This window comes from Cervus elaphus, chromosome 14 (assembly GCF_910594005.1).
Source record: "Cervus elaphus chromosome 14, mCerEla1.1, whole genome shotgun sequence".
Classification (NCBI taxonomy): Eukaryota; Metazoa; Chordata; class Mammalia; order Artiodactyla; family Cervidae; genus Cervus; species Cervus elaphus.
The window spans coordinates 46,087,609-46,100,815 of NC_057828.1; the positions used below are offsets into that span (position 1 = coordinate 46,087,609).

At 47.7% G+C, this 13,207-nt stretch overlaps 1 pseudogene; it reads left to right on the plus strand.

Moving 5' to 3' along the window:
- The first annotated feature begins 10,694 nt into the window (after positions 1 to 10,694).
- Positions 10,695 to 11,749, plus strand: LOC122707428 (annotated as a pseudogene).
- The last annotated feature ends 1,458 nt before the right edge of the window (positions 11,750 to 13,207 follow it).

Here is a 13,207-nt window from a genome sequence, read left to right on the forward strand (position 1 = left end):
CAGCAACAAGGCTGCAGCCATTGACCGATGGACCTGGTCAGGATGTTTCCTGTGAGCTAACAAAGGTGTTTTAGCTTAATGCTCATTACCTGGGAAGTAGGGTTCCCAGAGCTGGGCTATTATGTATAATTTAAGCTTATGGGCACCATCCATGCAGTGATTAACTTCTAGCCACTTTACCCAGGGAAGGATGATTGAGCTGTGTGTCAGCAAAGAGGAGTCTGCAATGCCAGACTGCAGCCCCATTTAACTTTTTTATTGTGGTAAAATACACATAATAAGTTTTCCAGGTGGCCCTAGTGCTAAAGCATCCACCTGCCAATGCAGGAGACTCGGGTTTGATCCTTGGGTCTGGAAGAAAATGGAAAATGGCAACCCACTCCAGTATTCTGAAAAATCTCATGGACAGAGGAGCCTGGCGGGCTATAGCCCATGAAGTTACAAAGAGTCAGACATGACTGACTGAGCATGCATGCATGCAAAATACATATAACATGAATGTTGCCATTTAAAATCATTTTAGAGTATATACCTCAGTGGCATTAAAGGCATTCACCATGCCGGGCAACCACCATTATTGTTTAGTTCCAGAAGTTTTTCATCACCCCCAAAAGAGACCCCACACCAATTAAGCAGCTGCTTTCAGTTCTTTCTTCACTCCAGCACCTGGAAATTACTTGTCTGCTTTCTGCCTCTATAGATATACTTATTCTGGACATTTCTTTTTTTAATTAAAAATTTTTTTAAAAAGTTTTTGACTGTGCTGTGAGGCTTTCAGGATCTTTGTTCCCCAACCAGGCATTGAACCCACACCCCCTGCAGTGGAAGTCCTAACCACTGGACTGCCAGGGAAGTCCCTCTGGACATTTCATATAAATGGCCTGTGTGTGTGTGCTCAGTCATGTCTGACTTGACATGCAGGATAATATTTTGAAATACATGGCATACAAAGCTTGCATGATATCCCTAACAAAGAGCTAACTTCCTTGAGGAATTAGGCTATCAACCAGATTATGACATCTGATGAAAGAAAAGTAATTTCAACCATAAAATTAAGCAATCTGACATGATAGACAATGGAAGGCTTGACTTGACATTCCACATGGATCAGAACACAAGGGCATATAAATGGAATCATAGACTGTGTTGCCCTTTGTGTCCAATTTCCTTCTCTGAGCATGTCTTCAGGGTTCACCGGAGTTGTGCTGAAACTTGATTCTTCTTTACGGCTGAGCGACATTCCATTGCATGGCTGTGCTTCCCTGTGTTCAGTCATCTGTCTATGGACACCTGGGTGGTTTCCACTTTTTGTGAACAGTGCTGCTATGAACATTCGTGTACAAGTTCCTGTTTGACGTGTTTAAAAGAGTAAACAGTAAGTCTTACCTGGAAGAACAAAACACCAATTGCCCGAGAACAGGAAAGATCTGTGACCCAAATCTGGAGTTTTCCCTCATTCTCATCTCAGTAAGGACCAATGGTGTGATGCAGTTCTTGGGGAAACCAATGAATGAATACAGTCATCAGAGCATCTTGTGCTGTTTGGACCACAGACCAGATACACGTTGGCTGTTTACTATTAGAGGTAGCAGTGATTGGACAATAAGGTCCCCCTTACCAAAAGTACCAGCCTCTTCATGTCCTGGGATGATCAGTCATGAGCATTGACAGATTATGAGTTCCACCATCAAGGTTCAGATCCTTGGGTTCAAATCCCAGTTCTGTTACTTCCTGGGGTTTCCCAGGTAGTGCTAGTGGTAAAGAACATGTCTGCCAATGCAGGAGACATGAAAGATGTGGGCTGTATCCCTGGGTAGGGAAGATGCCCTGGAGGAGGACAGAGCAACCCACTCCAGTATTCCTGCCTGAAGAATCCCATGAACCCCTCCCACGGAGCAGCCTGGCAGGCAACAGTCCATAGGGTTGAAAAGAGTCAGACACGATGGAAACAACTTAGCATGCATGCTACTTCCTGACTGTATGGTCAGGTTTGTCACTTAACCTGTCCAACCCTACTGTCTACTCCTTATAATGAAAACCTCGTGGGTGGTTGTTTCAGGGGGAATAAGATAATGTGGCTGAGCCCTCCAGCAGTATCTGCTATGTGGAAGATGCTCCACAGACATTTAAAAATAAATGTTTCTTCATTTGACTGAGCTGGGTCTTAGTTGCTGCACTCGGGATCTTTGCTCTTCAATCTTCACTGTGACATGGGGACTCTTTAGCTGTTATTGTTCAGTCCCTCAGTCATGTCTGTGACCCCATGGACTGCAGCACGCCAGACTTCCCTGTCCTTCACCATCTCCTAGAGTTTGCTCAAACTCATGTCTTTCGAGTTGGTGATGCCATCCAACCATCTCATCCTCTGTCGCCCCCTTCTCCTTCTGCCTTCAACGTTTCCCAACATCAAGGTCTTTTCCAATGAGTCAACTCTTCGCATCAGGTGGCCAAAGTATTGGAGCTTCAGCTTCAACATCAGTCCTTCCAGTGAATATTCAGGACTGATTTCCTTTAGGATGGACTGGTTGGATCTCCTTGCAGTCCAAGGGATGCTCAAGAGTCTTCTCCAATACCACAGTTCAAAAGCATCAAAGCTCAGCCTTCTTCACAGTCCAACTCTCACATCCATACATGACTACTGGGAAAACCATAGCTTTGACTCTACAGATCTTTGTTGGTAAAGTAAGGTCCCTGCTTTTTAATACGCTGTCTAGGTTAGTCATAGCTTTTCTTCCAAGGAGCAAGCATCTTTTAATTTTATGGCTTTAGTTGTGGCATGTGTACTCTTAGTTGAGTAATATGGAATCTACTTCCCTGACTGAGGATTGAACCTGAACTTCCTGCATTGGGAGTGTGGAGTCTTAGCCACTGGACCACCAGGGAAGTTCCTCTCCATGGGCATTTGCAGAGACCTGGGATTCTGGAATGACCAGGGGAGGTGGTCAGGATGGCCCCAGGGCTCCAGGATTACCTGCTAAGTCACATGGCTTTGCTTCTCAGGTTGAATGTGCCTTAGGCAGAAACATCACGACACAAAGCAGTTTCCTCTTACAGCCTGATAAAGAGGATCCAGGGAGGGCAGAAAAGCAGGCCAGGAGCGGGAAGAAAACTCACGCTCAGATAGAACATGTGATTCCATGAGTATCTCAAATATGCTCGATCCAGCCAAGATCGTGTCTGCAATCAGGCCGATGAGAAGTCCTTGCACAAAAATAGCACCCTTGGAGATAAGAGGATGTTTCTCACCAGGAGAATTTTCTTTTGGGTCTTCACATAGTTCACCAGTGACTCTGGAGGGAATTTTGAGGAATAAAGGCAATAAAAGTGATGAAGAGGTTGGAGGGCCTGATTATGAGTGAAGATGAAACGACAGCTTGGCCGTAGCATGGGTTTCGGGGAGTTGCGGCCTCCATCTGGCAGATGCGGCGGGTCCCAGATGGAAGAAGAGGTTGGAGGAGTCTGGGAGGGTGTAAGTAGGAGTAATGGTGTGATATTATGAAAAGAAAGTGATAGGCTGTGGATAAGATGGTTTCTGGGCAAAGAGCCTGTTTAGGAAACTAATAGCCTCCCAAGGGTGGTGGACATGCCTCATGGCTCGTTAAGGCAAACATTTGACAAGATCAAAGTCTTAGAAGCTGCCCTGTTGGGAGTGACCACCTCCTCCCCAACTTAGATGCTTCATCTCCACGCCCCTTGTCTCTTTCGGAAGTTTGGAAGTGCCATGTGGGTTTGCAACCCAGGTCTTCAGGGTGGTGGATGGAGTTCTGGCCTGTGAACACAGTCTCAGAGGAGAGCTTAGCAAGGAGGAGCAGATAGATGAGCTGGCCGGAGAGCATCTTTATCCACCCAGGGAGCAGAGGATGGAGGGTGCTCTTGGAATGCTGGGGTAAACAACACATGTGCTTCTGGCCTCTGGTCTGAGCCAAGCAGATATTGGGACGGTTCTACTTGGGCCAGTTTCTTTGATTTCTATGGTTCCTCTGCCCACTGGGTTGTGATGCCTCAACATTTCTGGTTGACAAGGCAGTTTCATGTATATTACCTCCTTTATCTTTGTTACCATTTGAAGCTGACCTTTAGAGTGGCAGAAGTATTTGCATCATCTTGTCTGTTCCTCTGATTTGCTGGTGAGAATATTGAGGCCCCCAAAGAGCAAGTGACTTGATCTGAGGCAGCTGGTGCTTCCAGACCTCGCGTGTGGAATGCTGGAACCACACGTGTGAGTCCATGCCCATGACACATATGAGAACAGCGGTTTGGTGAACTCCAGAAGGTTGCCTCTGGGAAGAGAAATGGGTGGCTGGGGGTGGACAGGGGTTGGAGAGAGACTTACTGTATTTGCCCATGTACATTTAAGATTTTTAAAAATATATTTATTTACTTTTCTGATCCAGAAGTTGCCCCTTTCTTTCTTTTTTATTTATTTGGCTGTGCTGGGTCTTAGTTGCAGCATGTCCATCTAGTTCCCTGACCAGGGATTGAACCTGGGTCCCCTGAGTTGGGAGCATGGAGTCTTAGCCACTGGATTACCAGGGAAGTCCCAGAAGTTGCCCCTTTCTGAGAGCAGAGGCCATTTGGAATGTGATCCACTCCTGCGCCTAGAATTCCGCCTGCTCCTTTTTCCAGGAGCCAGTTAGCTCTCATGAGGGAGGCAGCAACCTCTGAGCTGGTGATGTGGCCACAGGGGCCCCAGGAAAGTTCCCTTTGGCTGGTGTTCACGTTGTGGTCAGTGGTCTGAGTGGAAGGGGCAGCACCGGTCCTGGAGCCACCATCCCCTCTCACTGGTAGAACTAGAGGCTCTTTACCCAGTATTGGGTTTCCTCGTGCTGCTTTTCTTTCAGGAACAAACTGTTCATTCAAAGGCAGGTGTAAAAACCTTGTTTTGTGGGTCAGGAAGGCCCCCTCTCGCTGCTCCATTGGAGGGACCCATTTGGCTCCTGGAGTCACTGTTGATGGCTGGTGGACAGAGACGAAGCTGTCCAGCCTGGGAGCCCCACAGCCCTGCACACAGCCCTTGGATTGGCTGACCTCTGACCTCTGAGTCAGCTTGTTGGCAGATGAGCTGGCTAAGGGTAAGACCACAGCCAGACTGCTGGGATACAAACGTCACCCTGCTGCTTAGCAGCTGTGTGACTTTGGGCAACTTACTCAACCTCTCTGTGCACTGTGCCCCAGCTTCCATAGCATGTGGTAATAATAATGCCAACTCTACCAAGCTCTTATGAGAATGAAATGCTTTGGTAGTTGCTCTTAGGACAATGCCTGGCACAGAAGGTTCTGTAAGTTCTTGTCACATAAACTGAAGCAAAGAGGGTGATCCTCAGCGGGACTCTGGCTCTCTCTCAGGTTCCAGGGTACACTGTGCTCTTCTGACGCTTAGCAATTTTCTGGGTTTTTTTTGCAGCGCTGCCTGTCTTTGTGGGATCTTAGTTCCTGGACCAGGGACTGAACCCGGGCCCTTGCAGTGAAAGCGCCAAGTCCTAACCACTGGACTGCCAGGGACTTCTCTGGCACTTAGCTATTTTTTCAAAAAAGATTTGTCAATTTTATTGATTCTTTTGCTGGGGGTGGGGAATCAGTTTCTTGCATTGAATTTCTCTACTGTTTTCCTATTTTCAATGTAATTGAGTTCTGCTATTTATTAGTTCCTTGTTTATTTACTTATTTGGCTGCACTGGTCTAAGTTGCAGCATTTGGGTTCATCAGTCTTCCTTGCAGCATGTGGAATCTTTAGTTGTGGCATGTCAGATCTAGTTTCCTGACCAAGGACCAAAACCAGACCCCTTGCATTGGGAGTCTGGAGTCTTACCCAATGAACCACCAGGAAATACCCTGGTGCTTGGCTATTTTTAACTTATATTATTGTTATTGGATCCAGGGTGGACATTGCTTTAAATATCTGGGCCCCACACACTACCTAGCACAGCATCTGGTTCATAGCAGCTCTGGATGAGCATTAATGAATGAATAAGTAAATGAAACATCCCCCTTCTTCCACATTAATAGACTGTTCCTGGAACAATGAATCCCTAAGAAGCAACATTTGACTTGTCTGCTGCGGCATGTGGGTCTGGTTGGGAACTTGTAGGGTCACTGTATGATCTCAGGAGAGGCGCATGAGCCATGCAGGTGCTTCAAATCTAGGCAGGTGAGCGGCTTGGCTTCTCAGAGTGACACGGAGCAGGACCTTATGGTCCAGTCCCCTCCGCCCTCTGCCTGTCTTTTGACTGTGGACAAACTTTAGTCAAAGAATAAGTTTAATCAGAGAAGTAAGAAACACAGAAACAAAGGAAAATAGTCAAAGGAGACCAAATAATGATAATGTAGTCATTAAGCATAGTCAAGGAACTTTAGTTCCTTCTCAAGGACTATAGATAATATTCTGAGCCATATCCTGTGAGCTGTCTTAGATACTGAAACCCCAGGTGGAGAAAACTACATGGTGAGCAGACTGCATCCAGGACACGAGCTGCCGCAATTCCGAGAACTGACTGCAAAGAAATGGGAACAAACTGACCCTGGAGCTGAAGATTAACTGTACCTAAAACAACCAAGATGACGTTGGTCAGAACAATGATGACCAACTTGAAGATGACTGTCAGAGCTGACTGTCCTGTTTCTGCATGTAGCACGCCCCCTACTTCTCTCTATAAAAGCTCTTGCCCCACTGGTTGCCAGTGTGGGATGGGGAGTCAGCCTTTGGATAGGTGTCCACCACCCTCCCCCAACAGTTGCTGACATCTGAAATAAAGCAAACTTTCCTTCCCACCAACCTGGCCTGTTTATTGGCCTTTGAATGGTGAGGAGCCAGACCCCACACACTCTTTTGGTAACAAGAGGAGGAGGCTTCCAGCCTTCCAGGCCCTAAGCTGCTGACCCCAGGAGAGAATTCAACAACAGGCTTTCCCCATACTGCCAGGAACAGTGAGGTCCATTCTTCCTGATTAAGTCCTAGGATGGCCGGGTTATTAGAATGCTAGAGTCCTGGTGAGCAGTCAATCTGGGGAAATTAGACCAGCAGCTCCAGGAAGCCCGAAGTGTCCAGAGAGACGACTTTTGCTTCCTGACAGGTAACTGGAGGGACTAGAGAAGGAGAACCATGGGAACAAACTAATGCTGCTTGTCATTAGGGTAAAGGCACATGTGCACCTTCATCCTTTGACTCAGGAGAAGTAGGGCTTCCCTGGTAGCTCAGATGGTAAAGAATCCACCTGTAAAGCAGGAGACCCTGGTTCAATTCTGGGGTCAGGAAGATCCCCTGGAGAAGGGATAGTCTACCCACTCCGGTATTCTTGGGCTTCCTTGGTGGCTCAGATGTTAAAGAATCTGCCTGCAATGCAAGAGACCTGGGTTCGATCCCTGGGTTGAGAAGATCCCCTGGCAGAGTGCATGGCTACCCACTCCAGTATTCTTGCTTGGAGAATCCCAATGGACAGAGGAGGCTGGCAGGCTACAGTCCATGGGGTCACAAAGAGTCGGACATGACTGAGCAACTAAGCATACACAGCACAATCAGTCCCTGGTTCCCAGGTCAGTCCCTCCCCATCTGTTCACATCTTACCTGGCATCCAGAGGGGTGATCCCTTCTGGGAAACCCAGAAACAAGGAAAGATACTCCTGGGAGGCTCCTGGCCCCATCACACCAATGTCAGCTCCCGAGCCCTTCTCTGCTCATGGAGACCTAGACATTGCATCTGAGTGCATGAAGCCAGCTGACCAGAGGCAGGAGAAACCTGACATCACTGCCCTGGCTTCAAGTCAGAATCATCAGTCAGGAAGGGGGACAGCAGACGACCCCCTCTGGCAGCCTCCAGGCTCTCACATTTAAAGTCATGAATGTGGTCACTGTGAGAAGCATTAGACAGGCTTTGGGTGGCGTCCCATGCTGGGGGAGAGACCTTGGTGCTCCCCACATCAACAGTGGGAGTTGGAGGCCTTCCTTCGAGCAGGTCACATCTCTCCTAGTGCCCACTGCCCCTCCCCAACCATGAGTTGGGGTGGGTGGGGCTGCAGGGAGGGAAGGGCCCCAGAGTCCAATTTAAGTCAAAGCAAAGACCAATCACTGAAATATTAGATATTGCATCCTTGTATAGGACAGAATGCTTGTCTGGATGAAGGCCGCTGCATAAATTTAATCTCTGTATCTTTGGGGAAAATCTTGGGAAATAAACTCTCTTTTCAAGCGGTTCACTTCATTCATTCAACAGATATGTCTTGATGCCTCACCATGACCTGAGCACCATACTGTCAGCAGGGAGCCAGGTGCATATTCGGCCTTGAGGATCCATGTTTGGGTGTGTGTGTGTGCGGAGATGAGACGTGGGCAGATAATTAACAATGTGCAGGCCAGTGCCGTGACTGAACCACCCGCAGAGTTGTGGGAAGCCTGAGGGACTTGGCTCTTTGCTGGAGGAGAGGTGGGGCACTAAATCAGGGAAGGCTTTTCAGAGGAGGTAATGCCTGAATTGAGTGATAAAGAATGAGTAAGCATTTGGGGGTCGGGTGGGGTGGGGGGTGATGAGAGCATTCTGGGCAGAGGAGGCAGCAGGAGCAGAGATCCTAAGGAAGGAAAACATGGTGTGTGTGTGTGTGTGTTTATGAGCTGTGTGGCTGGCATAGTAAACAAGAGAGGGGGGGCAGTGGTACAAGGGATGGAGGAGGAGGGAGATAGGGCTGGATCAGGGAGGCTGTATGCTCCTTGCTAAGGAGCTGTATTTTACTTTATTAGGGATGGGGGTATGCAAAGGCAGGTGAGTGAAATGCCACATGTATTGTTTGGGTCTCTTTTAGTCCCATATTACAGAAACCCAGTTCCAATCAGCTTGAGCACAAAAGGACGTGGTGGCCTTTCAAAAGTGAAATGTCTTGGGGATAGTTCTGCCTTCAGGCAGAGCTGGATCCAGGTGCTCAGACAATGTGGATAAGAACCAGCCTCCCGCTGAAATCGAGTCTTATGGCTAATTTATAATTAAAATAATATCTGGGTTTCTGTTCTTTTTTTTAAAAAAATTATTTATTTATTTTGGCTGTGCTGGGTCTTCATTGCTGCCAGGGCTTTCTTCTAGTTGTGGTGAGCAGGGGCTACTTACTCTCTAGTTGCTATGTACAGGCTTCTCAGTGCAGTGGCTTCTCTTATTGTGGAGCACCAGCTCTAGGGCACCCAGGCTTCAGTAGTTGTGGCTCCTGGGATCTGGAGTACAGGTTTGGTTGTTGTGGCACATGGGCTTAGTTATTCCTCGGCGTGTGGAATCTTCCTGGATCAGAGATCAAATCGATGTCTCCTGTATGGGCAGGCGGATTCTTTACCACTGAGCCACCAGGGAAGCCCCAGGTTTCTGTTCTTGATCTTCCTACTCCTCTTTGTCCTAGCCCAAATTTGTTTGCAGAATTCGTTTGCCGAATCAATAAAAAGTAGTGAACGCCAGGTACTGTGAGCCACAGCTTTCCAATAAGCATCACAGTTGATGTGATGTTCTAGGTTATCTTCCAGGTCAAGATGACCTGTGCACATTATGTTGGTTTCACAGACCATGGGTTCAAAGACACATATACCACAGATGATTCAGAAGATTAACCCCAGCGCCTTTGTTCCCCTTGAGAAATCTCTAACTCAGAGACCAAGTTGGAGTGGATCTGAGACTTGTTTCCCATCCCCTTGCGTGGAGACCTGCAACAAAATCCTTGCTTTGTTGCAAACTCCCACCCTCAGAATTTGCCTTTCTTTGCATTGGGCACAAGAGCCCTTTGCTTAGACTCAGTGCTTTGTCTCTGTCTTCCTCCGGGTGGGTTTCTTTCCCAGATGGGCACTCCTTCCGTGGTGGCAAAGGTGGCTTCCAGTCACCCCAGCCTCCCATTTTGCTGATTCAGCAAGCCAAGCAGAGAGCACCTTGCTCCAGAAGCCCTGTGACTGCTCTCATTGGCTGGGATTGAGTCACAGCCCATCCCTGAGCCAATCAGGGTGACTGATTTGCCAGACTTGGATCATGTGCCTTCCTCTGCACACAGTGGGTAGGGCATTCAAGTGGATTGAAGGGAAGGGTAGTGTGGCTTCCCCAAAGTAAAATGTGGGTGCTCTGGTCAGCATAACGGGAAATGGTGCGCTGGGCAGCTAAAAACCACAGATGTCTAGTTCCATATTGTGTGACTCCATTTCTATGAAATGTCTAGAGGAGGTAAACCCAGAGACTGAAGGTAGATTGGTGGTTGCCAGGGGCTGGGTAGAGGGTGAACAGGAGTGATGATGGTTTAATAGGTAGGGGGTTTCCTTTTGGTGTGATAAAAATATTTTAGAACCAAATAGAGGTGGCGCTTGCATAACACCCTGAATGTACTACTAAATGCTATTGAGATGTTCACTTTACAGTGGTTAATTTATTATTATTATTATTTGGTCATGGATTACCCTGACTATGGATTGAACCTTGTGCCCCTGCAGTGAGAGTATAGAGTCTTAACCCCTGCACTGTCAGGGAAGTCCCAACAAAGGTTAATTTTATGGTATGTGAATCTGGTTGGATAGCATCACTGATTCAATAGACATGAACTTGGGCAAACTCCAGGAGATGGTGAGGCACAGGGAGGCCTCACGTGCTGCAGTCCATGGGGTCGAAAAGAGTTGGACACGACTTAGCAATGAACAACAACAACAAATGTGAATCCTACCTTGGTAAAAAATTAAAAAACAAAACAGAAAAATGGCACACCCATATTATGAGAATTCCTTTGAAGAGGTATTAGATAAAGGAAAAGTGATTCTTACATTGGTTCCAGTTAATGAAAGAATTGGAACCAGGTGTTTCTTCAACTTCAGAAATCAATGTGGATCTGCTGAGTACAAGTGATCAAGTTCATCCTCCTTAAACAAATGAACAGTTCAAAGCTTGGCCCAAATCTAGTTGCAGTAAACCAATTTCTTCTTGCCGACCGTGATGCCTCCAATTGATAAGGTGCGTCAGGACACTTTGTAGAACTGGTGCCAACAACTTAATTTGAGTACCAGTGGCCAGAAAATAGAGGTTTATCTGAGACTCCAGAAACATGCTTATTCTGAAAAAGATGAGTGAATTCCTGAGTCATCTCAGGAGGCCAGATTGCAGTCATGTTGAAGGAAACACATGACGGTGACCAAGAACGTAAGCTTTCAGAAAAGTAGGATGAGTGAGAGCAAGGAAGGAACTAATATGGTTGAAGTGATAACTTCAGCTCAGGAAGCCATGTTGGCAGCATGGTCAAGAATTGCTGAGGGACTTCCCTGATGGTCCAGTGGTTAAGACTCTGCACTTCCAGTGCAGGGGCCACCGGTTTACCCCTAGTTGGAGAACTAAGATCCCACATGCCCCACGGCCTGGCCAAAGTAAATACATAAAAAGATGTTAAAAAAAAAAAAGAAAAAGAATTGCTGTAAGCCATTCAACCTTAGGCTGTGAATTCATGACCCCTTCCTATCTCTGTTCAGCCCATTCTGCCACAAGATTCAGGTGTTCAGTAGCGTGTGGTCTGTGGCAGACTGTTCCCAGCAGACATAGAAGGTTGGGTTCACCTGCAGGACAGGCCTGAATCCCTGACACTCCCAGGAGATGTTCTCTCTCTTCCTGCTACCCGCCTGCACTTTCCCATCCTCAGACCTAGAAGATAATATGGTATGCCCTGAATGTGCTAAAAGAAATAAGAAAATTATGAAAGATTAATTGCAATGGGGAAGAGGAAGAAACGTGGCTTGGATACACAATCAATGCTTTTTTTTAATTAAAAATTATTAATTTATTTTTGGTTGTGCTGGGTCTTCATTGCTGCTCTCGGGCTTTCTCTAGTTACTGTGAGTGGGGCCACTCTTCTTTGTGGCGCACAGGCTTCTCATTTCGATGGCTTCTCCTGTTGAGGAGCGCAGGCTCTAGGTGCATGGGCCTCAGTAGCTGCAGCACGCGGGCTCAGTAGTTGTGGCGTTCAAGCTTAGTTGCTCTGCTGAACAGGGAATCTTCCCAGACCAGGGATCAAACCTATGTTCCCTGCATTGGCAGGCGGATTCTTATCCACTGCACAACCAAGGAAGTCCCATCACTGCTTTTAGATGGTTCATGTCAGGAATTCCCTGGTGGTTCAGTGGTTAGGCCTTGGTGCTTTCACTACTCGGCCAAAGGGGGAGGGGGGGGAAGGAATATAGACGGTCAATGATTAATACAAAATAAATGGTTATCAGAGGGGAATTGGGTGAGGGATGGGTGAGATGGGAGAAGGGGGGTAATTGTATGGTAATAGTGGTAACTAGATTATCATGGTCTACTATTTTGCAGTGTATACAAATAATGAATTACTCTGCCGTACATCTGTAACATAATGTTATATACCCATTTCACCTCAATTAAAAGAAGATCTGTTAGAAAAAAAGAAACCCAGAACACCATGTATATCAACTCCCCAGGCATCCTGGGACACCTCTTTATTTCACAGGGCCGCCTGGATGGCATGACTCTTCCTTCCTTCTCTCTTCAGTCTTAAACCTCAGAGGGTTGGGCCTTGCCGTGGAGTTGAAGCTGGAGGGGATTTTGGGTGTGGCCGCTGGCAGAGCCACTGCCCACCATCGCGGCCGTGGAGACCTGGATGCTTGGTCCAGAAGCTGAGCTCATGGCTTATCATGAGACCTGGTAGAGCGGGCTCCAGTGGGATGCCAAGGACGTCTTGTTCACTAGCTGTACCTGTTTTCCTCCCGGCTTTGGGTGGTGGACGGGAGCTGCTCTCCACACAGCTTAACGCTGCAGCTCCAGCTGGCCTGGAGGACTTGGAACGCCGGATTTCCATCATCGCTTGGCACTGAGCATGCGCAGATGACGTCACTGCGAAAGGGCGGGTCTCGGGGAAAAGCTATTGGCGCTTGGAATTGTAAAGGGGAAAGAGGGTTTGGCTCATCCTCTGGGCCTTTCCGGATCCTCTGTGCTAGGGTTTGGGCAGAGCCCAGAGCCGTCCTGGGGCTCTCCCAGAATGAGCTTGCATTTGCTTCTTCAAGAATGGGAGTTTGAATCCAAAAACTCCTCCTTGGGTTGCTGGGCACCAGCTGGCCGTGCCAGGGTGAGGCCCTCTGGTCCCCAGCAGGCCAGGCCCGCTGGACTCATCTGGCCTGGACTCTGGCTGAGCTGTGCTGCCTGCTCCTGCCTTGAGCTGGGGACACGGCTGAACTTAACCCCTGAGTCTGATCTCAGTGATGCTCCAGGGC